Genomic DNA, 27808 nt, shown 5'->3' on the forward strand with positions numbered 1-27808 from the left:
AAGGTTATTGTTTTTATTGTTATTCTAGCACAGTACCCTTCACCTACCTCTACACGGATTGGTGGGTTGGTAGTCATATGCTTGTCTATTGCACCCGCTTGACGGTGAGTTCTTGGGCAGCAGGAACCATTCATTAAGTGTTCTCATATCCTAAGAACCTGGGATAGGGGAGAGTTCAGAGCCTGGTATATAGTAAGTGATCAATAAATGTTGAATGAATATATAAATGAAAAAATGAACACCTATGCACTTTTGAGATGTGTGATGAGCAAAACACGTGCCTGCTACCAGAGGTGGTCACATTCCCTTGGGCGTGTGTTCCTTCACCCCTCACCCACTGGTTCAGGCTCTCCGCCAACAGCCCGTGGTCCACGCTCTTAGGGGAGAGTTCATTTTGCTTTTCTCCAAGGCAGCCAACATCAACAGCAATGTGGAGACGAAAAACAGACCAGGACCAATGAAAGCTGCTCCTTCTCCAGCTGAGGTTCTAACTGTTTTAATTCTGCTAATGAGACCCAGCTAGGAATAATCAGGAAACATCTAAAATTAGCTGTTTTAATTTGAGCAAGAGGGAAAGGGACAATTCCGAAGGGGGCACAGTCTCTAGTGGAGAGAGTGGGATCCCAAGAAACTCCAGAAAAGCCAGAGCAACATCTGGTGCTTCCACGCCCAAGAGAGTGCCCCGGATGGACTCGGGATCTCCATGACTCAGCACTTACCCACAGATTAGAACAATTCACTCGTCAATTTTCCCAGAATCCATTGTGTTTCCAGTTAGCGGCCATGGCTACAACCTGGAAAAAATTAGCCCGAGTTTGGTTATGGGAGACCTTCCTCCAACTCAACTTACCACTTTCTACTGCATCATTTTGATTCTCATTTGTCACCAGTAAAAGTTAGGCACATGGTAGGTGCTTCACTGCCTTTGTCAATTTTGGTTTTTTTTTTATATCTTCTGAATCCCTATGAGAAACTTACTGTCTACCATTTATTTACTAATCCATCAAGCATTTATTGAGCACATGTTATAAGCTAGATACTGAGGGAGGGACAAGGGCTTCACACAAAGAGGAAAGAGACACAGTTCTGCCTTAAGAAGCTCAGTCCGCTGGGGAGACAAAATGGAAACAAACAACCGCGCCATCATGGGATAATCGCTACGTGGAAGTAAGGTATAGACCGGGAATAATGGGAGCACAGGCAGAGATCAATCCCAGTCTGCCTAATAAGGAGTTGGAGGAAGATTTTGCTTGGCACTTAGCACACATTGCCTTGTGTTACTAGTTTCCTTTTTTCTTTCCTAACTCCCCAGATACGAGCAACTTGCAGCCAAAGAACGTCTTCTAATTATTGATCTTCCCATCTTCACAGAACCTTTCACACAGTGAGTGTCCAATAAATGTTTTTCCTTGGAGATTGCTTAAGAATGTGGGCAAGTTGCATTATAGCAAATGGTGACTGTTTCCGTTCCTTTGAGAATCTAGAAAAGTAGTTGCAACTGCAGGGGAAAAGAATTAGGGCTCCTGGACCAACTAATGGATGACCCAGTGGGTTACAGGAGCTCCCTTCTTTGAGATGCTGCGGACACAGGAAAATTGTTTGTGTGTCCACGGCAGTTGAGATCCGGTACCCCCTAAGGACATGACAATGGATTAGATGAACTTCCAAGGGCTTATTGGCCCCGAGGATTCTCTTGTGTTGGATTCTCTTGTGTTCCGAAGCCCCCAACAAAAGGCAAAAGACAAGTCCTATGAGGAGGAGAATTTACATGTTAGGGGAATACAATCCAAGTCCTTTGTTTCCACAGCGCTTCTCAGCCGGTCCCAACCCATCCCTCCAGTCTCTTCCTGATTATTCTCCCTGACGTGCCCAAGTTAGGGGCCATGGTGTCGCTGTCACTCTGAACTGCCCACTGTTTTCCAGGCATAACGGTTTCTTCACAACCCCGTGCCCTCTTACGTGCCTGGGACATCATCTTTCTTCTTCACCTGACAACACTTACTGATCAACTTACACGTCACCTCCTGAGGAAAGAGTTCCCTGACTTGCCCCTGCAGAGCCAGCCGGTTGGCTCTCTTAGCTCCTCCAGCATCTTATATCTCTGTTGTGACACTTACTGGGTTATCCTGGGAGCATATTAATTAGACTGGATTACAAGGACAAGAGTGATCTTGGCTTCAAAGCCTGGACAACCTCTGGGAGCTCACATACTCAGGAGCTCTGGTGTTAACAGTGTCAGCACTGAGTTATTTCCTAAAAATCCAAGTCCCTGGACCCTCTGCTGGGAACTCCCCAACAATATCACTTGCTGTTCCTTCTTCATTCTCAATAAAATCTCCCCCTTCCCTCGCTACCATGCAATACTCCAAATCCTATAAATTGAAGCCCAAAGTAGTGGTCAACTCTGTCCACCTTGCCTTGCCTCAGCTGCCACAGCCTTAGTTCCAGGAGTTCGTGCCCTGAATGCACGGGTGCATCACCTAGAGAGCTTTCACCACCTTCCAGCGGTTTCCCTCTGCTCTTAGCTTAGAGACCACATCCTCGCCTCGACGCCAAGACCCTCGCCAGCCACTCCAGCCTCTCGTGGGCCCCTCCCCTACGCTCACCACGCTGCCCTTTCTGCCCCTTACATGGGCCGTGCCCTTTCCTCCTTGGGGTCTTCTCAGAGGTTGTATCCTCCAGCTGGAGAATTCTTTCCCTTTCTCCCCACCTGAGGAACGCCTTCCCCTCTTCTCCAAGAGGCACTAGAGGTTAAGAGGTCTGGATTCAAATCCTCGCCCCAGGACTACATCCAGAGCGTCGGTGGCCTCGAGCATGTCACATACTGTCAAAGCCACGCTTTCTTCATCATCGTGTTCAATGCACACTTTTTTGGTTTATTTTAGGTGAATCCAAATGCCTCTGTCTGGGTTCCTAAACAGACCCCCGCCTGAAGCCTCCTCCCCTCTTCCAGTGTTTGGGGCACTGGATCACCTCCAGCCTTCCCCAAACTGGGCGATTTACAGCTAGAGAATCGTGACTTCCTCTCTCTCTGCAACCCGCCCCCCCCCCCACATAAAAAAAACAGAAAGCAAGTTGGACATCAAAAGCCTCTTTAAAACCAACATTTTGATGACTTAAGAGTAAATGAATGAGAACCATACGGCTTAAATTTCCTTTATGATACACAAGGGCTCTTTCTGGACTCACTTTCCATCGCTGCCAAGCTAATGATGAGAGTGCAAGCGGCCCAAGCCCCACATCATCGACAGATGGCTCCCCATATTTGGAAAATCTTCCCATGGCCGAGGGAGGAAACTGCCAGCCCCCTCCAAATCAGCTATGCGCCCAGTGGTGCTCTTGCCTCTGCTTCTACGCTCCATCCTCGTCAGAAAGAAATTCCACGCCCAGTGGCCCCAAGGCCCCGGGGCAGGCGGGGATGCCTTCCTGGAGCCGGCAGCAGAAAGAGCACAGGACCTCAAAAAGATTGAGAGGCCTGGATGCCAGGCCGCATTTACAACTGGCAAGCCCGTATTACCTCCCAGAGCTTTTGTTTTCTCACTCGAAGACGGAGATAATGATCCTGCGCTCTGATAACGTAAGGATAAAAAAGACGACATACGACACATTGTCACCCAGCAAATAGCCAACACTAATGGATTCTAAACACAATAAGGGCACCAGAAGTCTTGATGTTCTATGGGTATGTAAGTCAGTAGCTGGCTTCTTCTGTTCCCTGCCAGCCGGGGGTGGGGGGGGGGTGGGAGTTGAGAGGAGATCCCAGCTTCCGAGGATGGCGGAGGAGCCCAGGAGACTTGGCCCTTGTTTTGACGCTGTGATCACAGAAGAACCATCGTGGAGACGCAGAGTTGCAGCGGTCAGTGCCCTTATCCTCAGAGCAGTGACGTCCTTCCTTCCCAAGGTCCAAGCTCACTTTCAGAGTCACAGGTGCATGGCTGTGACCTGACTGTCATCTTTAAAACCCTTCCAACCCTGACTGGCTCTGGCAGATAAAAACATATCTGAGTCACAGCTGGACAAAGCTGGCCGAGCTGGAGGCACGAAGCTCCAGACATCCCACAGCAGAAGAAAGGCCCAGCTGCATTTCCGTGAGCAGAGCCAGGCCCAGGTGGGTGCTGGCCTGAGCTCTGTGGGTCCTCCCTTCCCACTAACATCGGTCGGTGGTGAAAACCAGTTCAACATCAAGCAAAGCCAAGCAAGGGCGTAGGGGTGAAGGCTGGAGAGAGGTGGCATAAAATGGTGAGTAGCTGCAGGCAGGGTGGCTTAGGAAAGGCTTGAGAGCCGCCTCCTTCCTTCTGCCTCTGCCTACTGTTTGCAAAATCCACTCACTGATTTTCTAACCGTCTGTTCTGGGCCCCGCTAGGAGCCTGGAGACTAGGAGCAGGGTCAGAGTGGAGAACACGACAGTTGAGGCCCCTGTGGTCCTGGAACTTCAAGTCTAGCAGAAGTCTGACAAGAAAGTGAGTCACTTGGGGTTCTTGGGTGGCTCAGTCGGTTAAGCCTCCATCTCTTGATTTCAGCTCAGGTCACGACCTCACACTTCATGAGATCGAGCCCCACGTTGGGATTCTCTCTCCCTCTCTCTGCCCCTCCCCGACATGCACGCATGCCTTCTCTCTCTCTCTCTCTCAAAATAAATAAACTTTAAAAAAAAAGAAGAAGAAAAATGAGTCGCTTCGAGGATACTAAGATCAAGGAGATGGGCAGGGTGCTTCAGGAACACACGCCTACTAGGTCTAATGGGAATGGGTCTGGGTAATCAGGGGAGGCTTCCTAGAGGCGGTGATAGTGAAGCTGAGACTGAAGGATCAAGAGCAGTTTGCTAGGCAAAGGGGTATGGGAGGGGGAGGGTGAGAGGAGGAGCTGAGAGTGTTAAGAGCTGTCTAGGTACAGGGAACCACATGTGCAAAGGCCCTAGTCAACACACTGACTTCGAGAGATTTCTTTTTTTGGCTCCCTTTTCCCTCCCTGCATTCTCAGGTTTGCAGATGGATACAGACTTGAGTGTCAATGTCTGAGTTATTCTCCACGGGGTTCCTGGTCACCTTGCAAACTGGTCCATGTGACAAGGTACAGTTGGGATAGACGAGGTCACCTCACCTCACATGTTAGAATTTTCACTCTGACACAGGGAGATCCCTACTTCCATATGCTTCTTCGTGTTTATTGCTTCAATCATATTATCCCCATGTCTTTCCTTCATAATTTTAAGGATTGATTGGGATGAAGACATAGGGATTATATACCGTCATGGTTAAAAGCATGTGCTGGAGTCAGATAGATAAGTTCAAATCCCTTTTGCACAATGTATTCATTCTTGTAACCTTGGCAAAAGGAATTAATCTCTCTAATGCTCAGTTGCTCTGTCTGTAAAATGGAATTAATAAGAGTGCCTACCTCCTAAACTGTGAGGATTAAAGAGGAAAATTTCCATGTCAAGTGATCAGATTCGTGCTGGCACATGCTGAGTACACAGCATGTGTTGGCTCTTTTGGAGAAGGTCAGAGACTCTTCGATGGGGCTGAGAACAACTGAAACTCCTTGGTCAAAAAGAATCTGTGGGTGCCTGAGGGGCTCAGTCGGTTAAGTGTCTGACTTTGGCTTAGGGCATGATCTCAGGGTTCACAAGGTCGAGCCCCACGTCGGGATCAGTGCTGACAGCTCAGAGCCTGGAGCCTGTGTCTCCCTCTCTCTCTGTCCTTCCCCTGCTCGTACACACTCTCTCTCTCTCTCTCTCTCAAAAATAGATAAAACATTAAAAAATTTTTGTAATAAAAAAAAGAAAAAGAAAATCCAGATCTTAGTAGGTTGGACCTAGAGGGCAAGTAAGGCAAGACAAAATTTAATAAGAGGAAATGCAAGGTCCTGCCCTCAGATCTCTCTCAATCTTATGCACATACACATACACATCCCCCCCACACACTATACCACACACACACACCCCCCACAGACACACCCCACAGCCCCCCGCCACACCTACCCCATATACACACCCCACCCCCATACATACCACTACCATGGACACACTACCCCTCCACCCCCCCACACACATCACAGAACTTTATAAGGGTGAGAGAGGGAAGCCAGCAGAACACATGTGGGAAGAAGAACTTCCGGATTTTAGTAGGTTGTGGGAACAATGGAAGGCTGCTGCTAAAAATCTCAGGTTGCATTCTGTGGAGAAAAGCAGCATCTAGCCCAAGGAGTGTGCTAATGCAGCTCTGCTCCGTGGGTCAAGCCACCCTGAAGTCTTGCTGTAAGCTCTGGGGGTCACATTAAAAGAGATCTACTCCAAGTAGACACCGGGATGGTCAAGCTGCCCTGAAGTCTTGCTGTAAGCTCCGGGGGTCACATTAAAAGAGATCTACTCCAAGTAGACACCGGGATAGTCAAGCTGCCCTGAAGTCTTGCTGTAAGCTCTGATGGTCACATTAAAAGAGATCTACTCCAAGTAGACACCGGGATGGTGCAAGCAGTGCAAATCATGGTTCGGGAAGAATGTTTCAAGGCTCTGGCATTGGTAGCCCAGAGAAGAAAAGGTCAAAATGCTGTCTTTCATTTACACATTCAAGTATATATGGAAAGGCCCTTAAGTGCCAGGTAATATCTATGTTACCATAAACATTACTATGGCAGTCAAAAAGCTTCCGTCTTCAAGGTAATACTCTGGTGCTCAGCCCAGGTCCCCTGTTCAAGGCTGACAAACCCACCACCCCCAGCTGCTGGGAATGTGGGGCACTGGTGGCCTCTCTGGGAAATGCCCCAGTCAAGGTCGTGCTTCCTCCCTGGGGCTGGCCTAATGTGGAGAACGAAGGGCCCGGCCATCTTGCCGCAGCAGAGACGGCTTCGAGGAGCCATCCTGGCTCCAGAGAGGTGATGATGGGATGGCCTTCTCCCTGCTCAATCCCACCGTGCTCATTTTCTTGCAGGGGTGTCTCGCCATTAGAATCTGGCCGGTGGGTGAGTGCTGACAAGGAAGCAGGCCGCGGTAATAGTTGACGGATATGGGAATAGGGTGCGGCACGGAGTGCTACGGAAGTACCTAGGCAGTGCACCTAATCCAGACTTGGGGGGTCAAGAAGGCTTCCCAGAAGAGATATTCTGTGAAACGAGATCCAACATGGAGCACGGCCAGGGTGGAGAGAAAATGATTTTGAACCTCCAGCAAGTCCCGATGCAAGAGCAAAGACCTAGGCTCCTCATTGTGAGCCCGAGGCTGGGAGGAAGGTCTCAGGGGAGTGGCCCCGCTCAGCCTGTGCTCCTCCGGGGTCTCTGCCCAGAGCCGGGGCCCCTTGCTTGCAACTGCCAGCCTCACCAGCTCATCTGAGTGCCCTGGGACAGGGAGGGGGCTCACTTTTTGAGGATCCAGTTTTCCCGTCCCCAACCCCCACCCCATCCTAAGTGAGGCTGAGCTCAGAGATTAAAAACTCATTCCCTTACAGGAAATGAAGAGCTGTTGCCAGGACCGCCCAGCCGAGAAAATATGAACAAGATGCTTCATGCCGCCGATGAACTCCCAACTCTTACAGCTCCAGGGAAGGCAGGGAGATGGGCCACTGTCCCAGGCACTCCCATATTTGTTCTCAGCTGGGCTTCACCCCGAGTGTGGGAAGTCCCTGGCTGTGGTTGCTATAACGTCCTGGCTCCCATGGCTCTAAATTGCCCCGTTCAAGAGGCAGAGCGGCATGGGAGTGATTTGGAGAGGGCGCTGGGTTCCAGACCAGCCTTGCAACCAACGGGTTGTATGACCTTGGGTGAGTCAGTTCACCTCTCCAGGCCCAGGTAATAAGATTGTTGGATTCCTGGATTTCTAAGATTTCTTCCATACAATTCTGATTTTTGAGGAAGGAAATGGAAAAGTTTACCGATATGACCGGAATCTCACAGCCCACCAGCTGAGATGTCCAACCCCCCAGTCCAATTTCTACTTCTCTTCTTCCAAGGAGAGGGGAGGACCCTGGGGAAATGAGTGAAATGTCTCTTCAAAACCACTCTGGTGTTTCCCCCGGCCCACAGGTCAAGGTGAAGACTCATGAAAGCTTTAGACAGACAAGGCAGATTTTTCCTTACAGGTTGGTACGCTTACTTGGGTAGCTTCCTGCCCGGATTCTCTTGCCCAGACTCCTGTCTACATTCTCAGTACCACGAGCCCTCTTCAAAGGTCCCACATTGCTCCCGCCCTATGTGCCAGATGAACCGTCCTAAGATTTAGGTAATAGATGTCCTTGATGGTGTCTGGCATTTCTTCATCAGGAATTGGATCAAATAAGTTGGCAAACACTCATTAACTACTAACTGTAAATCTACATGCTAGAGACTATGGGGCTAGCCAAGAATAGTCTAGTCCCTACTGTGAGCGGGGCATAGACAATTGGGAAACGTGTGTTCTCTTGTTCTTTATTGTCTCCCCACTTCCAGTTGTCAATTACTAGGTGTTATCCCTTAAATTAGGGGTGTCCAGATGGCCACATTTTCCAGGATGGGTGAGAAGCTCAGCTAGGACAAGGCTCCCTCAAACAGGTGTTCCCAGGCTAAGATGTAGACTTCTGTAGATGATAACAGACAGCTATTATAGCCCTCTCATGAGTGACTCCAATGGCGTGATGCTGTGGTTGAAACTCACAGGTTCAGGAGCTCACAAATACCTTAGGAAGTGTTAAAGTTGGCTTTCCTCTGTCCTCTAAGTAGGACAACTACTAATGTGCAGGTTGTGCACTGCACAAGGGCACCAGTTAAGGGGTGAATGTGGCTTAGGCTGCACTGGACTAGAAGAGTGTTGAAATTCACCCTCTGGAAATTCACAGGCAGACACCATATGGGCTATATGCAGCCCTGCCCCCAAGTTCCATTATGACCTAGAGGCCACCATAGAGGCCAAGTTCAGCTAAGACTACAACCAATCACTTGCCCTTCATCTTTAGAAGGGTCTTAAAGTGACATCATACCTGCTTCTGAAGGATTGCAGAGACAATGCCAACTAGGAGATAAGAGTCAGCTCTTTTTTTTTTTTTTTCAACGTTTATTTATTTTTGGGACAGAGAGAGACAGAGCATGAACGGGGGAGGGGCAGAGAGAGAGGGAGACAACAGAATCGGAAACAGGCTCCAGGCTCCGAGCCATCAGCCCAGAGCCGGACGCAGGGCTCGAACTCACGGACCGCGAGATCGTGACCTGGCTGAAGTCGGACGCTTAACCGACTGCGCCACCCAGGCGCCCCCAAGAGTCAGCTCTTTACTTCGAGAAAAGATCCCTTCCCAAGAGTGAGCTCTTCCCTTCCTTCCCCACTTCCTGCAAGTTCTCAGTCCAGCCCTCACCCTGGCATCCATACTCCTAGCCTCAGTGTGGAGCTGCCTACTAGATCAGTCAGACAAGTAATATCATTGTGTTAGAGATAGATAGATGGTCACAAGAAAGCCCCCAAAGAATAATCCAGATAGAAAAAGGACAGAAAGCCAGAAAAGAATAATATTACCCACCATTGACGGAAACATTTACTTTATTCAAGTTATGATCCAAGTGTTTTATAGAACTGTTTCATTAATCCTCACCACTACTGTGAGGAAGTTGATCACATTATCCTCATTTCACAGATCAGGAAACTGGGGCTCAGGGAGATGAAGTGGCCTGGCCAAGGCCCATAGCTAATAGAAAGGTGGTAACACCAGTACTTGGCCCAATGTCCATTTTCAACCTTGCATCTTTGTAGAGACCTCCTCAAACGGAAACAGGGAAGTTCCAGCTCACCCTCTTAGAAACAAGCAAGGAAACTGGGAGTCACCCTTGTATCTCCCCTTCCCGATCCACCACAAGTCCAGAGGTCCAGAGAATTTCAGCTGCCCCACTAGGCCGTAAGCTGTACTTGAACAATTCATAGCAAGTGATGGAAATAACCTGACTAATTAATTGGCCGGTGGAGTGGGTGAAGGGCAAGAAGAATAAGAGAAGGTAGAGAAGGAGGAATCTTGGCCCAACGAATCCCCAAGACTCACCTCCAGACTTCATAAAGCGGATGTCTCTGCCTGAACTGTTTACTTCTCCGTGCCTTTCTGAATAAAGTGCAACCCTCTTATTTATAAAAGAGATGCTTCAGCCCACTGAAGTCCCCCTGAGCCTAGAACAATCCCAACCCATTGGAGATTATTAAAAAAAAAAAATCAAAAGACGGCCTCACCTCATGCCTGACTGACTCAAGACAGAGCATAAAAGGATGTTCTATTGCTGAGGGAGGGTACAAAAGGGTTAAAAGTGGAAGGGGCCAAGGATGTGCATATAAAACAAATAAAATAAAAGGAGCGGATATGACAGGGAAAGCAGAGATCTTTCTATTCGTCAAACACAACGGTTCTACACCTGACAATAAGTGCTCATGAACTTTGTTCCACAGCTTTGTCCATCATCTGGATTACTCCTCACAGCATGTTCTTTGAGACACTAGTTGTGGAGATACTCATCTCACACATTGTTAGAAAGGAGAAAGCTAAGATCCTGAGACATGAGGGACCTGGCCAGGGTCACGTGACAAATCAATGACCCCCCACATTCCTTGCTCAGGAGTGGGGACGTGGGCAGAAAGAGAGGAAAAGGAAGACAGAGAGAGGAAGGGAGCTTTTCAACAAACAGCACTGGGAGAGCTGGATGTCTGCATGCAAAACGAAGCTGGACCTCTACCTCACATCATATACAAAAATCAACTCAAAATGGATCAAAGACCTAAATATAAGACTTAAAAAGAGAAAACTCTTAGAAGAAAACATGAGCATAAATCTTTGTGATCTCGGGTTAGACAATGGTTTTTTAGGTATGACACCAAAAGCACATGTAACAAAAAAGGCAAAGAGATAAATTGGACATCACCAAAATCAAAAACTTTTGTGCCTCAAGGGATGCCATCAAGAAAGGGAAAATACAACCCACAGAAGGAAGTAAAATTTTTGCAAATCATATATCTGATAAAAAAGAACTTACAACTCAGTAATAAAAAGACAATCCACTTTAAAAATGTGCAAGCGATTTGAATAGACATTTTTCCAAAGAGGATATACAGTGGTTGATAAGCACATGATAAGATTCTCAGCATCATCAGCAATCATAAAAATTCAAGTCAAAACCACAATGGGATACTACTGCACATCCACTAGGCTATCTTGAATCAAAAAAGACCAATAATTACAAGTGTTGCCAAAGACGTGGAAAAACTGAAACCCCCCTACACTTCTGGCAGCATTATAAAATGGTGCAACCTCTTTGGGAAACAACCTAGCATTCTGCATAAAAGCCAAAAGTGGAAACAATCCAAATGTCCATCAACTGATGAATGAATAAACAAAATTTGGTGTATCCATACAATAGGATATTATTCAGCAAGAAAGGGAAATCAAGTACTGTTACATGCTACAGCAGGTTGAGCCTTGAAAACATTACAGTGAGGGGCACCTGGGTTGCTCTGTCTGTTGAGCGTTGGACTCTCGATTTCAGCTCAGGTCATGATCTGGAGGTTGTAGGATCAAGCTCCATGTCAGGCTCTGCTCTGATGGCACGGAGCCTGCCTGTGGTTCTGTCTCCCTCTCTCTCCCTGCTCATTCTCCTTCTTTCTCTCTCTCTGTCTTTCAAAGATAAATCAACGAACAGTTTTTAAAAATTACACTAAGTGAAAGAAGCCAGTTAAAAAGGACCGCATACTACATGATTCCATTTATATGAATGGAATTCATTGGTCCACAATGGACCAATCTTTAGAGACAGACCATAGATTAGATTAGCGGTGGGCTGGGCAGAAAGGGGGCTTTGGAGGTGATGAGTTAGGGTTGAGCGAGTTCTTGTCGGAGTGTTGAAAATGTTCTAAAATTAATTGTTATGGTTGCCCAATTCTGTGACTGTACAAAAAAAAAAAACCATTGAATTGTACGCTTTAATTAGGTGAATTTTACGGCATTGTGAATTCTCAATAAAGTTCTGTGAGTGTGTGTATAAGAAGGGGAGAGGAAAATGAATCCCCTGGCATTGCAAAATATGATGTGGGAGAGCATTTGTGCATTTTCTAAGAATGCCTTTGGCTTTCAGCGGATTCTGCAAAGGGTTCAAGCGCCAAAAGACGGCCTGTTCTCAGGCTGACCTGGAGTGGGGACTCACATCTCCCCAGCTGCCCCGCACCTCCCCTGTGGGGCCCATCCGTTTTGTTCAGTCTACTTAAGCCCCGCGCAGCAGTGTAGAGTCGGGTTAGCCGCAGCTCCCAGAGCAGCCACGCGGCCACGGCCTGGAGCCCAAGCTTTGAGCCCTTCCAGCCCCTTCACCTCGAGGACCCCTTTTCCCCCCCACACCCCACCCTGTCGCCCTTCCCTCCAGGGCCAAAGCTCCACATCCTGCCGCTGCTGCTCACTCCAGCCATCAACTGGAAGTGGGAACTCACGGCTTCCAGCGCCCCCAACTCTGAAGGCGGAGTGACCCCAAAGTAGGGTGACTACAGTCCCGGTTGCTTACGGACAGTCCTGGTTTAAGCCTGTTGTCCTGGTGCAATTATTGAGCACCCTCTTGCACTCTCAACAGCATCCCGGTTTGGAAGAGACGTTTAATTGTCCCTCTGAGGGGGGGATGGGCATGGCTTCCTGGGGATGAGGGCCACTTCAGGGGCCCCCAGGCCATCCCCTGCCTGCAGGGTTCCCTAAGGGCCTCGGCAGGAGAGGACAGGTCAGGGCCTCACCTCCCATGCCAGCTGTCTTCAGGGGAGGGGGCATCTCCCCACAAATCTCTTCAAGGGCAGAGATGCCGTTCCTCTGTTACCCGGGGCGGGGCGGGGGGGGGGGGGGGGCCGCAGCCTTCTCCCTCAGTCCAGACTGAAAAATCCCAACTCCTTCACATTTATGTCTCCTACCTGTCATCAGTGCCCAGTCTTCTCTGTTCCTTACGATCCCAAACCCTGTCCCTTCCACTGTATATTGCTAGTGCCTGGCTAATGTAAGTGCTCCATAAATGGTTACTTTCAGTAAATCATTGTCAAGAGAATGAAATACTGGAAAAAGTACGGGCCTAGACCCGGGAGCGGGCAGCTCTTGATAACACCCTTTCTGGAAGGGCGCAGGGGGTGGGGGTGGGGGGCAGATCCCACTTAACCCCTCCGGATGCAGGCAGGAGGTTGGCGGGGCAGAGGGAAAGGAGCCCTTCTCTTTCATAGCTGTCCCTCTCTCTCGAACTGCACGCCTCTCTTACCCTTTTTAGCTACCCCCACTTACCTGCTCCAAAGAGAAAGGAAGAAACTCTTCTGTTGTCTGAACGGGCACCCAGTGAGGAAGGGGATGCTGTGTACTTTCTACTGAGAATCCTTTTCTTTTTTTAAATAATATTTACCAACCATTTGATAAAAATTAATCAAGCATTTTTTACAAGCCAGACCTATGCTAGGCCCCGGGGGATACAGTCATGAATAAGACAGACAGACAGGTGTCTCTGCCCGGAGGGGTCTTTAACCATGAAGTCCAAAGCTGGCCCCAGGACTGTATTTAGAATGCAATGAGACAGTGATTTCTGGGTTCCTGGATACCAGACCCCTCAATGTTATGGCGACCTTTACGTAGGTCCATAAAGGCAATGGCCTGGCATCTGCTTAAAAACAGAACTTTTCGAGTCAGAACTGTTTTCAGATCTCAGCTCTGTGCCCTTCTGGGCAACCTTTTCCATCTTCGAGCCGTTATTCACACTTTGTCGTGTGGAATGTAGGTAATGCCATCTACCTTGGAGGGCCCAAGGGGCCAATGGCTGTAAAGCACTTAGCAGCGGAGAACCTGAGAACCGGAGTTTCCTACCACCGGTGAGCTGAAGATTCCGTAGCTCAGTGACATTCCCGTGTGTTCCGAAATGGCATTTGCTGAACTTGGCTGAGCAAAAGAACCACTGTGGGAGATTTTTTTTTTTTTTTTTTTTAATACAGGTTTCCAAACTCCAACCCACACGTACCGAAGAAATGACCACAGAACCTCCGGGGATGGGGCCTGGGAATTTGCAGTTCTAGAAGTTTCCAGGTTTGCCATGGACGCCTCTCAGATCTAGCCTCCTGCTTCTGTTTTCCGAAGCTCCTGTTTAGGGAGAGCAGAGGTGCAGGGCTGCGATGAACCTAGCCTTCACCCCTGACTCCAGTTCTCCTTCTCTCCACCCTGGGGCTAAGCATCCCCAGTCCGGCCTTCCCCAGGCTGCATGCGGTGGGTCCCTTCTGAGTCAGGCGCCTGCTCGTAAAGCTCCCGTTGAAAGGCAGGACAGACAAGAGAGGTCAAAGTTCACACAAGCTGCTCCGCCTTCTGTTTCATTTACAAGTGGCAGTCACCTCATTAAACCCAGTCCCCCTCCACCCCCGTCCCCCCCACCTCACCCCACAGCCCACCCCACACATGCCCACGTCTGCCCCTCCTCCATTCAGCCCTGCCCGGGCGTCAACACAGACCTTGGTTGGAGAACAAGTGGTCAGACGCAGACAGGTGACTTCCTGGAGATGCCCGCTCACACCCATCTTGGCAAGTTCAGGCCCCCAAACTAGCCCAGTGGCCGGTGTAGAGATCGTACTTGACTGACGAGTGTTTGTGAAACTCGAGAATTTGTAAGTGCATGCAACGGGCATCTTAGCAGCCACGGCTCAACCCGCACTTGGCAGTCAGTGCCGATGCCTCAGGCAGAGTCCTGAGGAGGAGGTGGATGTGGAGAAAGAGGGTCGCACATCTGGTGTCAAATCCCAGCTTTGCTGCTGTGTGCCCTGGGCTGACTTTCTGCCTCTCTGATCCTCAGTTCCTTCCTCTATAAAGGCATGATTCCTAAGATGATTCAATGAGGTAGGCCATCTGAAAATCCTGGCTTAGCAGCTGGCATGCTGTAGATTTCCAGCAAACATGGTCTCCCCGAGCCCGTGAAGGCCACAGAGTTAGCTTCAGTCATGTCAACCGCATGATGGCGTAGCGGAGGTGGCCAGACCATGGAGAAGGACCAGCAGTCGTGTAGAGGGTTGGCCGGTATTCCCTGAGACAGGGATGGTCAAGACGAGGTCTGAAGGAGAGACTGCAGCCAGGCCAAGGGGCCTTGGGGGCGCAGAGGAGCCAGACGGAGGAGAGGCAGACACGTGCGAGGCCAGATCCGAGTCAGGGAGGAGCCTGGCCCATCTGAGGACCAGGGGGAAAGAGATGAGGTGGCCGTGAGTGAAAGCAACAAGGTGAGGGCCCAGAGAGGTGAGCAGGATGCAGGCAGGTCTCCTCCAGGACACAGGGAAAATTCCAGACTATCCGAGGAAGACTGGAAGCTTCTGAGGAAGTGGGTGATGACGTGGCGTGGTGTGCCCCATCCTTCTTTCTAGTCTTCAAGCTGCTGTGTGAGCCATGGAGCGAACCCAGCTTGGAAGTCAGACCCCGGGATTGTCCTCAAGATCCCAGTGGACGGAAGCCCCTGCTGCCCGCCCCTCCCCCATTTCTCCACGGCAGAGGGCTGTCTCCCCACTGCCAGCAGGACGCTCTGGGTGTGGGGCCTCAGGTTGAAGACAGCCTTTGGGTGATGGAGGTGTCAGTCCATCCTGTGCTGGAGGGGCTCAGGGGAGGCAGCCCTCCTAGAAGGGGATGTGAGGGGCTGGTCTGGAACCATTTATAGAGCAGCACCTTTTGTCCTTAGGTTGTTTATCTGGGTGGAGAGGGGGTGGGGACTATCAGGGGCTAAAGCCTCCCCCCACCCAGCTCCCCAGCTTCGGGGGGCCAGGGAGAAGAGCGCCATGCATGCTGTGGTCTCTGCGAAGGGAAGGGTGTCCCAGGGCTAGGATGGACAGGGTGAGGCTTCAGGGGAAAGGGGAGGCTGGAGAGAGCAGGCAGCCGCCACCCAGAGGAGGGAAGGGCACTCACACAAAGGAAAGACAGACCTCAAGAGGCAGAGAGCCGGCAACAGAGGGGAAAGATCCAAGTCGAAACAGAAAGGAGAAGGTACTAAATAGAGGAAACAGCAGAGGGATGGACACATACAGAGGCTGAGAGAGAGAGACCGAAAGAGGAAGAGAGAAGGATCAAGAGAGACCCCAGCAGAAGGTACAACAGAGCAGAGAAACAGGTGATGGGCAGCCTGTCGTATCTCAGAGCCTGAACCTGTTAGGACAGTTCTTGACCTGGATCCTGGGGGTCAGGACAGAGGCATGTGCCCTCCAATAGACACCTTCCTCTCCCTTTCTCCCACTGGAACCCTAGGGGCAGTTTCAAGCCTCCCCATAGTCTCTGTGAGATCTGTTGTGCGGACAAAGACTCCTCCGGGGCAGTCCGGCTGGGGCGCTGGGTCTGTGAGCAGTCCACCCGAAGCCGGCCCTGGGCAGCAGGGGAGGCTGTTTGTGGGGTGTCAGGAACCCCCAGAAGGATCCTAAGTGCTGCCGATCAAAGAGACTCCTCAAGGCCCCTTCCAGGCCCACCTGGGACACAGGGGGCCTGAATGGAGACCTCGGACCCACGAAGAACCATGTCCTTCAGTCACCAGCTGACAGCATCCAGGGGCCTCAGCCTTCCAGTCCCCCACAGCACTGCCCCACGGCAGCCCCTGCCCTACCCACCACACTAGGCTTCCCTGGCCTCTGACCCCTTGACTCCCCCATCTGCAGGTTAGAGTCCGGGCTCCTGAACCCAGCCCACCAGGCTGGAGCTTCCTCCCCAGCCCTGCCCCTTCCTGCCCCAGGCCCTGCCCTCCAGTTAGACCACACTACCTGCAGACCCAGCCGTAAACCTGCCCTCTTTCCTTCGGATGCCCTTCCCCACCCTCCACTGGGCGACCCCACTGCCCGGGCTGCACCTGCATTTGCTGGTGATCTCCTAACACCCCGGAAGCATCGCCCACAGTGTCTGGAATAGAGACTCAGGACAAGGCTGAGCATCGTGTGTGTGTGTTCACTCCTGCCCAGCAGAGCCCAGGCCCTGTAGGTGTTGGGTGGATGGATGTGGGGGAATGATTATAAGCCACAGCTCACCAGTCACCCCGGGAGTTGGTTCCCACTTCATGTTTGGCTTTCCAGCTAGACTGCAACTCCCTTGGGTGCAGGGGCTGCGTCTCACTCTGCTTCTGCCCCTGTCCGACTTTAGACACTCGTGGACCAGAAGAGGAGTGGAAGCCACGCTGTGGCCCCGGGGGCCAGGCTGAATTCAAGGCATCACTCAGAGCTCACAGGCACCAGGAAGGTTCTAAGTTCACCTGGGGTTTCACCCCTTTCCAGGAACTGCAAGGTCAGAGATGCTCCCTCTCCTTCCCAATACTCTGAACCCTGGCCCGGAGCCCCCCTCCAGGTTGACCTGGGGACAGTCCAGAGGAGAGGATGGAATTGGAGGCTGGTGATGAGGGCACTTGTCTATGGAAAATACTGAGGCAGTTAGAGGAGGCAGAGAGCCACTCAGATGCACATTTCCTGCTGAGGTAGTGCCCACGTTCCCCCAACACGCCAGCATGTCGAGAGAGAGACCGTCCTGGGCTGCTCGTCCAGCTGCTGCCCAGGGAGGTGGCCCGTCTTGCCCTGCCCGTGGGCATAGTCACTTGGCCTGATGCCTTTGGAATGAGCTGGGTTGAGGCCCAGGGCTTACAACCTCGGTCCCCAAAACTTCCCCCACAGAAACCCAAGCCTGTTAAGGGCTCTGCTTGATGAGGGTGTCAGGCTGTAAGGCCCAGGAGAACTTGGGGACCGGCGAGGCCTGACCTGAGGTACTTCTGCTCCTCTCTGCTTAGGGCTCAGCTCCCACAGAGGCTCAGACTCCTCCCAGGACAGGCCCATGCGGGGCGGCTTTGGGGGTCACCCGGGTGCCCACCCACGAGGACACCTCCCACCAGCTCACACACTTCCCAACTGGCCTCCAGCGTTTGACAGGCTGGTTGGCATCTGCACAGTAGAAAACAGAGAGGAGAGGACAGGGAGGGCAGACACCGGACCGATGCCAAGATGGTCGCTGTCACCAGCTTCACCTTGAAGCTCGTCCCTGTCCTCATCAGGACGAGCTCTCCGGTGGCGTTCAGTACCTGGCCCTGAGCAGGTGCCAGGCGGGGGTGGGGGAGAGACACAGTGTGCTGAGTCCAGGTGTGGGGACACAGGACAGGGACAGAGCCCCCTGACAGGAAGCAGCCCGTGACCAGAGCTGGTCAGGTGCATACAAAGGTTGCTGTGTCCCCACCTGCCCTCCTCCCCCTGGCGGGCCCCGGGCCCTGCTCTTCCAGTCCTGTCTTTCCCAGGTGTCCTGAGCTGCCTGGCCTTGTCAGCAATTGCTGAGACAGGATACCAGCACTGACAGCTCTTGTCACAGGCCCCCCAGGCCTTATCCATGCCGCAGAGGCGAGGACAGCTTAATTCCCTGACCCAGACACAGGGCGCTTGCCAATAAGTAGGGGGCCACTGCTGACCCCCACCCCTCCCTCCCTAAAAGTGGGCGCAGGGACAATGCTTCTGGTGTCCCTCATGCCCCAGGGCCTCCCCCCACCCCCGCTCTCCCTCTCCCCTGCCTCCTTTTACCCTCCCTCTGCACCAAATAGGCACTGGTGTCAGCTAAATGGCCCAGGGATGATTGATGCTGGGCGCTGGGCTCTGTTCGACGGGGAGGAAAGAAAGCTTGAGGACATAGCAACCTCAACCCTCCCCTCACCCTGATTTTGGGACAGGGAAAGGATGTGGGGGTTCCCGTAGCCCTGGTGTGCGGGGCTTCTGACCCTCGAGTCGGGAACCAAAGAACCCTGGCTTCACGTGAGCACTTCGAACCACCCTACACTCCTCAAGGAGCCCAGACTCTTCAGAGGCTGCGGGTGCTGTGTTCTCCTGCATGCCTGCACCCTTCCAGCCTGGGGACTGCCGGGCTACCTGCCGCATCCTTCCCTCCCTGCGTTCTGGTCTCCAGCTCCGTCTTTGGTGGACAACCCCATCTGGGGGACACCATCAGTGCACCCTGTTTCAGGGTGATCTCCTGAGATGCTCCAGAGGCTCCTCACATTGGCTCCTGGGGTTCTGACCGCTCAGTTCCCAAATCAAGGCCTCCACACGTCCAGCTTGGACGTCCAATCTCTGTCTGCAGTGGGGAGGACACGTCTCCCTTTCTCTTCCTACTTCTCCCCAAAACGTAGTAAGAATAGCATAGTGGGGGCTGTTTTCACCTCCTGGGGACTCTAGAAAAACATACTAGTGGTCCAAAGAGTCTAACATGACACCTGCCTCCTTTCTAGAAACATCGTTGAGAATCTAAGGCTGCATCTGAAGTCGGGCAGCAATGATGGGTAAGAAGGTGGGTTCAAATCCCAGCCCCTCGCTTCCAGGCCTCAGGCAAGCTGCTTCACTTGATTTCCTGGTCTGTCAATTACCTACTTTGGGGAACTCTTCTGAGGCTTTAATAAGATCTCACAGATAAAGTAGACGGCAGGGTGGCCGCTGCACTCTAAGTGCTCAGCGAAAGGGAGTGGCCGTTGCTCTAACTATAATGGCTGGTATGATCACTCACCACCCAGGACGGTGGCAGTTGCCACTGGGGCTCCGGGAGGCTCTTTTTCCAATGACAGACAAAACTCCTCAACGGCGTCCAAATATTGCGTTACTACTCTGCCCTCTCTGAGACACAGAACATTCTCAGGCAGGGACTGTGTGGGGCAAGGGGACGAGGGTGATACTTCTCCCAAATCCATAATCTCGGCATAATCAGACTCAGGGTCCTGCAACCAGAGGGGTGTCAGAGATTGTCTTAGTTAGAGACGGAGATCGTAGGCTTTGTCTCATCCTGCCCATTTTACAGGTGAGGACACTGAGGCCCAGAGGGAATGGGACACACCCAGCTCACGTTGCAAGCCTTGCTCTCTCCTCAGAGCTGTGTCCATCCCATTGGGGACCTGGGAAGGGACTGCTCTGGTGATGTCTAGGACACCTGGTCATGGGGGGAGATGCAGACTGAACGCAAGGGCTCCGAAGTTAGGCTTGGGTCAAAACCCAGCTCTGCTGTGGAAGCAGATGTGACCTCAGGGAGTCCACTGACCGCTCTGGGCTTCATGGTCCTCGTCTATAAAAGAGAAATGAAAATTCAGGAGAATAGAATATATTCCTCACAAGGTTATCATTGGGGGCTTTAAATAACCTCAGGTAAGTAAGAGGTTCTGGGTGGGCAACGAACATCGAATATTGCAATTACTGTTACAGTCAGGTTTCTGGAACTCCCTGTAGGAGAAAGGAAAGAAGGATAAACCTTGGGTTTGATCGTGGGCCCTCTGTCTTGCTTTCTGTCCCTCTTTGGCTTTTCTTTCCTAGGCTGGAGAAGTAAGGGGATAGGGGAAATCTGGTTTATAACTCCAGGAAAAAAAAAAGAAAAACAAAAACAAAACAAAACACGGGGAAACTTCTGGAAAATTCTGTAACTTTAGACAGGAAAAAGGCCAGACTCCAGGGCTGGGCCAGGATGAGCTGGCAGCTTTTCAGGCCTGCCTGGAGGAGGCCCTGGGGTGTGTGTGTGTGTGTGTGTGTTACTCAGAGAACTTTGGGGAGCTCAGAGGGGGCAGTGGACCTCTCCTCCCTGTCCATCCTTCTGTCTTCCTCCTCCTCCCTCCCTCCCGCTCTTGACCTCACTCTCCCCCACCAGAGAGGTGGGAACCCTCAGGAGTTGGTGAGTTATCTGCAGTGCCAGCATGGGGGACCAGGATAGGCAGCACCTGTTGGGAATATACTTACGGTGGAGCCAGTGACCTCTGAGGCCCCTCCCAGCACTGGACTCATGGCACTCAAGGGAAATACTCTTCCCTGACTTTCCTGCCTGAAGTAATTACCATACCACAGGCTCCGTAGAGTCAACTACAGACTGAGTAGGTGGGTTTAGCCCCCATCCTAGGCACCCCCACAGTCCCTCCTCGCACCCCCCCCCCCCAAAGCGGGCATGTGAGCAGGCCCAGGACACCATGAAAGGCGGGACAAGGAGCTACATGCAGAACGCGGGTTTGGGACAAGGAGCCCAGAGCAGCCCAGAGGCTTGGGCAGAGACCTGGCCCCAGACAAGGGAGAGATGAAAGGGGCGACAAGACAAGCTGGCGTCTTCCCGGGGGAAGGCTGAGATGGGAGAGGAGATTGTCTCCGGCAGGCCCTCCCCGGGGCCCTCACCTCCTGCTCCCTGCCTGACCTCGTGGCTCACATCAAAGAGGGGACCTCTTCCCCTTGCTCTGCTCCCTGAATGGGTCCAGACCATGCTGCCTGGGTCCTTGGAGCTGCTGACAGACAGGCGGTAATCGCTCCCAGAGTGCTGAAGGAAGGCTTGGTGCGCATGGGCCTCTGCAGTCAGAACTGGCCTTCATTGGCTCTCTGTAAGGGGAGGCTGCCATCTCCGCTGTCCCGCTGCCCACCGCCCCCACCCCCCCCCCCCGCCACCCTCGAAGCTCTCCCAGGACAGTCTGTGCTGGGAAAAGGGGTGCACAGTCAGCCTTGACACCCAAAGATGCAGGCGGAAGGCACAGGAGGGGCAAGGGGTCTGGGGCTCCTACATCAGTGTCAGGAAGGCAGTGGAGGAAGAAGGGGTGAGGCCTGGCTCTGAAGGAGCTTATCACTCAGGAGGAATGGGGGAGGGGAGACCAGCAGTAGAAGTCACTCACACTTCTGATGTGCCCAAAGTCCATTATTGTCCCAGAGGCTGCCAGACTTGTTACCCTGATTTTTCCTCCATTATTTGTTTATCGTCTTTAAGTTTATTTATTTTGAGAGAACAAGTGCAAGCAGGGGAGGGGCAGACAGAGAGTCCCAAGCAGGCTCCACGCCATCAGCATGGAGCCCCGTATGGGGCTCGAACCCACGAACCGTGAGATCGTGACCTGAGCCGAAATCCAGAGTCGGACACTTAACTGAGTCACCCCGGCACCCCTTCCCTCCATATTTATTAAATAGTATGACATCAGCCTGTTTTTATTAGTCAGAATCATACATAACCATCAATCAATGCTTCTGATCAACAAAGAGATTGTAGCGTTTTCCTACAATTGAGCCAAAATAAAATCAACAAAGACCTAAGAACTCTTGACGTTTTAGCTAAGGGGTGCGACCACGTGGTGGGTAACTGTATTTCCAGTAGACGTTTTGGTAGTTGAGAACAACTTGACTATGCATTCTACATTTCTGTAATGAACCCGTCATGCTTTTCTGAGTGTTTATGAATCAAATTCTATTTCAAATTCACCAAGGGAGTCCAAACCACATCCTCCCCCCACTGTCTCTCTCCACCAGAGAGCAGAAAACTCCAGATTTTCTACTTAAAAAAAAAAAAAAATTAAAAAAAAATTAGGGGACTGAGATTTACAAGCCTGGGGTAACCAAAGTCAGGGTTATCATAAGGTTAAAGAAAGACAGCAAAAGACTTCTGGAGGATACTTGATCCTTGATGAAAACCTGTTCCCCCTTTTTAGAGGAGCTCAGCCGGAGAGGAATAAAATCTTGGCGACTGCTGCCATCTGGTGGCCTAATCAGAAACTGCAATTATTTTTCCCTTTGCATTTAGTACTGTACTAAAACTAAATTGTAACCTGTGAGATTATCTAGATTCCACCAAGTACGACTTTCAGAAATGGAAATTTACCACAACAGTTCTATGGGGGAAAGAATAATTTTTTTTTTTAAATTTGAGAGAGAGCGTGTGCATGTGGGAGAGGGGCAGAGGGGGAGAGAATCTCAAGCAGGCTCCACACTCAGCATGGAGTCCGATGCAGGGCTCGATCCCATGACCCTGGGATCATGACCTGAGCTGAAATCAAGAGTCGGATGCTCAACCGACTGAGCCACCCAGGTGCCCCAAGAATAATCTTTTCAACAAATGGTGCTGGGGGCAACTGGCTGCCCCCACGCAAAGCTGGACACCTTCCTTAGATCATATACAAAAATTAACTTAAAATGGATCAGACCTAAATGCAAGAGTTAAACTAGAGAACTACTAAAAGAAAATATAGGAGGAAATTTCCCTGATTTTGGGCTAGACAATGTTTTCTTATATATAAAACGCCAGCAGCACACCCAACAAAAGGAAAAATGAATTGTACTATATCAGAAAGACTTCTGTGATCTAGGTGATGTAATCAAGAAAGTGAAAGGACAACAGGAGGCAAGAAGACACTTGCAAATCATATGTCTGATCAGGGACTGGTACCAGAATAAAGAACTCTTGCAACTTCGTAAGAAAGGACAAATAACCTAATTTATTTTTATAAGGAGGTTCCATGCACAGCACAGAGCCCAATGTGGGACTTGACCTCACAACCCTGAGATCAAGACCTGAGCTGAGATCAAGAGTTGGATGCTTAACCAACTGAGCCACTCAGGTGCCCCAAATAACCCAATTTTAAAATGGGCAAGATGTTTGAAGATATTTCTCCCAACAAAATGTATAAATGGCTAGTAAACACACAAAAAGATGCTCAATATCATTAACCATCAGTGAAATGCAAATCAAAACCACAATGATAACGCCAACATATGGAAACAACCTAAGTGTCTATCAATGGATGAACGGATACAGAAAATGTAGTATATATACACAGTGAAATAATGCCCTGACATTAAAAAAGGGGAAAATCTTGCCATCTGCAACAATATGGAAGGACCTTCAGGGTATTATACTAAGTAAATGAGTCACACAAAGACAAACACTGTATGACCCCGCTTACATGTGGAATCTAAAACAAAACAAAGAGCTCATAGATAGAATAGATTGGTGGTTGCCAGGGGCCAGGGCTGGGGGGGGGGGGTGGTGAGTGAAATAGGTGAACAGGGTCAGAAGGTACAAACCTGCAGTAATGAAATAAATCCTGGGGATGTCATGGACAGCATGGTGACCATTGTTAATAATAACTGTATTGCATAGTTGAAAGTTATGAAGAGGGGCGTCTGGGTGGCTCACTCAGTTAAGTGTCCAACTTCAGCTCAGGTCGTGATCTCACGGTCTGTGAGTTCGAGCCCCGCATCGGGCTCTGCACTGACAGCTCAGATCCTGGAGCCTGCTTTAGATTCTGTGTCTCCCTGTCTCTCTCTCTCCCCCAAATAAATAAGTAAACATTTTTAAAAAAGAAGAAAGTTTCGAAGAGCGTAGATCTTAAAAGTTCTCACCATGAGAAAAACATGTATTATTATGTATGGTGATACATTTTGCCATACACAGAAAAATCGGATCGTTATGTCATACACTTGAAACTCGTATGTTATACGTCAGTTGTACCTCAATTAAAACACAACACAGGAAATCACTTCACATCTACTGGGATGGTGATAATCAGAAAGACAGGTAATCACAAACGTTGGTGAGAAGCTGGAACCCTCATACATTTGTTGCTGGGAGTGTAAAATAGTGTCAACCCCTTTGGAGTACTGTCTTGGCAATTTTGCAAGTATTAAGCAGTGTTACCACATGACCCAACAATTCCACTCCTAGATCCCTAGGAGTACCCAAGAGAAATGAGAACATACATCTACGTAAAAACTTATAAATGAATGTTCCGTAAGAGCCCAAAAGTGGAAAAATCATTAACTGATAAACGGACAAGCAAGAATTGGCAAACTTATATCACAGAACGCTATTCAGTGATAAAAAGAAATGAAATGCTGATATATGTTACAACATGGATGAGCCTTGGGAACATTGAAGTGGGAAGCCTTGGGAACGTTGAGTGGAAGAAGCTAGGCACAAAACGCCATACATGGCATGATTTTATTTATAGGAAGTATGCAAACTAGGCAAATGTCTAGAGACAGAAAATAGATGAATCGGTGGTGTCGCTGGGTGTGCGTGGGAATTAAGAGTGCCAAATGGGTGTAAGGTTTCTTTTTTAAGAGTGAAAATATTCTAAAATTAGGTTAGATGGTGATCCAATTCTGGGAACATAAAACTATTGAGTTAAATGGGTGAATTTTATTGTATTGTGAAGTTTATCTCAAAAAAGAGGTTTTCCACATGGCAAATTTAATCCGTTTCAACCTAACCTATTACATTAATTGGGCTCTTATAATATGTCAGGAACTATTCTGGAAACGTACTATAAATTCATTTAATCCTTAAGACATCTAATAAAGGTACTATTATTTGACCCATTTTGCAGGTGAGTGAACTGAGGCTCAGAGAAGTTAAATAAATTACCTACTGTCACAGCAAATAAATAGCAGAGCCAGCATTTTAACCCAAAGCCCATCTGGCTTCAGAGCCTGAGGACTAACTTCCCCCACCTTCCAGTGCTACAGCTGCCTTTGTTCACTAGTCGCTTTTGGAGGGTTTACAAGTATAGGGCTTGGAGGCCACAGACACAAATTTGAAGGACTTGGTGACTGCCCACAAGACGGTCGCATCTGGGAGGAGGCAGACAGAATTACAGGCAATGATTAAGATGCTCTGTAGTAAGTGCTCAATGACATGCTCATGGTGCTTTGGGGACACAGGGTAATGACCATCTTCCGGATCTCCTTCTGCACATGTGTGAAAGACATGGACTTGGGAGGGCTACCCCCAAACCTGTTCCCTCCCTATTTATTGCTAAGTCACCTCATCTCCTTGGTTGCTCAAACAGACTCCCTGGGAGTCTAGACTCAACCTCTACCCCATATTCGATCATTTCTACTCATTGGTCTTCTGGGCTGCATTTTAAACCTGTCTAGTCCACCCCAGGGCCTCGCCCTGGTGCAGGCAACTGTCACATCTCACCTGGACTGTTGCATGAGCCCTTTACCAGTCTCCCTACTCCTCTGCTTATCTCCCCCCAAAATATTCTGGACACACCAATTGACGAGTCCCATAGGGTGATCAACAGGCAAATAGCCCTGCAGGTGTGAGAGTGGGAATCAGTCTGGGGTCGGGGGTGGAGTGGATCTTAAAGAGAGCTGGTATGAATAGTGTGGGGCTTCTGATGTGTCGACACCTCTAGGGTGGAGTGTTTGTGTGTACGGACGTACCGATGGGAGCTAGAAGGCATGGGTTACTTGTGCATTTGGGACATGTTTGGGTACAAGTCGCTGTGACTGCATCTACACAGCAAGTGAAAAAGCCCATGAAAGAAGGGCTTTGCCCTGTGTGATCAGCCCCCATTAAAATCCATTTTCACCTCTGGACTGTAGCAGATGGCAGTGTGCTAAGTGGGATGCAAGGAAGTGAACAGAAATATCTCAAGGTCACTTGCCTAAAGGACCCTACGGGTGCAGCAGATGGAGGCATCGACATAGACAGGCCACCAAGACTGTCACTCACTAGGGGACAGAAAGGTGAAGGGATCTGGAGGGAGCTGGGGTGGAGGGGGAAACTGAATGTTGGAAGGAATCTGCCTTGCCTTTGTCCTTGGCTCCTTCCTGGGAGGGAGCCTCTAAATCCACACAGAGTTCCCCAAGTGATAGGAGTGGCTTTGTTATTTGGGATGGGCCCGGATAGTATGTGCTAATAAGTGACCCCATGGAGCTTCCAGAATGGGGCTGGCCTTGTGAAAAGGTTAACCTTGGGACTGGAGGGTTGGGGCTTTGAGACGGAGAAAAGAGCTAGATTGAGTTCAGCTAGATTGGCCACTGCTCTAATCAGTCCTGCTGAAGAGCTGAGCCCCAATGAACACTCAACATGGTACCTTAAGTGACCTTCCTGGCTGAGAACACACATCCATGTGCCAAGAGGGTGCCGTGTCCTGATTCCTCAGGGAGGGGACATGGTAGCTTTAAGTTCAGAACCTTCCCAGACCTCGCCCTTTCCTCCTTTTGGCTGTCCCGACTTGTATCCTTTTATTGCTACTAATAAAGCAGTAAGTATAGTACTTTCCTGAGTTCTGGGAGTTGTTCCAGTGAATTATTGAGCCTGAGAAGGGAACGGGAACCTCTGAATTTATGGCTGCTAGGCAACGGGGTTCAGGACATACTACCCCAAAACAGGTCCCTTGGCACACTGAATATTTTAAGCTGAAGAAGCTTGAGAAAATGGCAGAACCAGGAGGGTCGCTTTGACCTCTCACCCCTCATTCACATGAGGTCATGCCCTCATTTGGGAGGTGCCCTCTCTATACCCAAGGAAAGGAGAATCTCCTTTGTCCAAAGACAGAGAGACGCCAAGAATTCTAACACGCTTTGCTAAGTTTTCCCTCGGTTTACGATGACCTCACATTTCTTCACCTACCATATTCCATGACCATCCATCCACTCCTCATCACGTGCAGCATAAAAATACACAAGTCTGGGGACACCTGGGTGACTCAGCTGGTTAAGCATCTGACTCTTGATTTCAGCTCAGGTCATGATCTCACAGTTGGTGAGTTCGAGCCCTGCATCTGGCTCTGTTCTGGTGGTGCACAGCCTGCTTGGATTCTTTCTCCTCTCTCTGCCCCTTCCCTGATCACTCACTCTCTCTCTCTCTCCCTCTAAATAAACAAACATACATTAAAAAAACACCACCACAATTCTCATTTTTTGGATCTTCATTTCCTTATGAAGACCCCCATGCTGTGTAAAACTCATGATCACATAAACTTGTTTTTCTCCAGTTGTATCTGTCGGTTTAATTTTTTAGATCCAGCCAAGGACCTAAGAGGGTTTGAAAGAGGACTTCAGCTGCCTCCATTTTGATCTCAGTCTGTACTTCCTAACTGCTTAAGTTCCAGCTTCTCTCTTAACTCAGGCCAAAGACCCCAAGGGCAATGCATCCCGTGATGGGAACTGAAACTACCCCCTGAAGCAGTAACAGCTGTCCTGACACCAGCAAGACCCCACGTGATCGACTCCAAGACAATGATGGACCTGACCTCTACTGCCCACCTGCATGTACCCACCAACCTTTGCCCCACATTTTCCTTCTATCAACCTGGAGGTATTTTGGGCACCTTGGAGATGGTCTTTGAG

Source organism: Prionailurus viverrinus, chromosome D1 (genome assembly GCF_022837055.1).
Source record: "Prionailurus viverrinus isolate Anna chromosome D1, UM_Priviv_1.0, whole genome shotgun sequence".
Taxonomy (NCBI): Eukaryota; Metazoa; Chordata; class Mammalia; order Carnivora; family Felidae; genus Prionailurus; species Prionailurus viverrinus.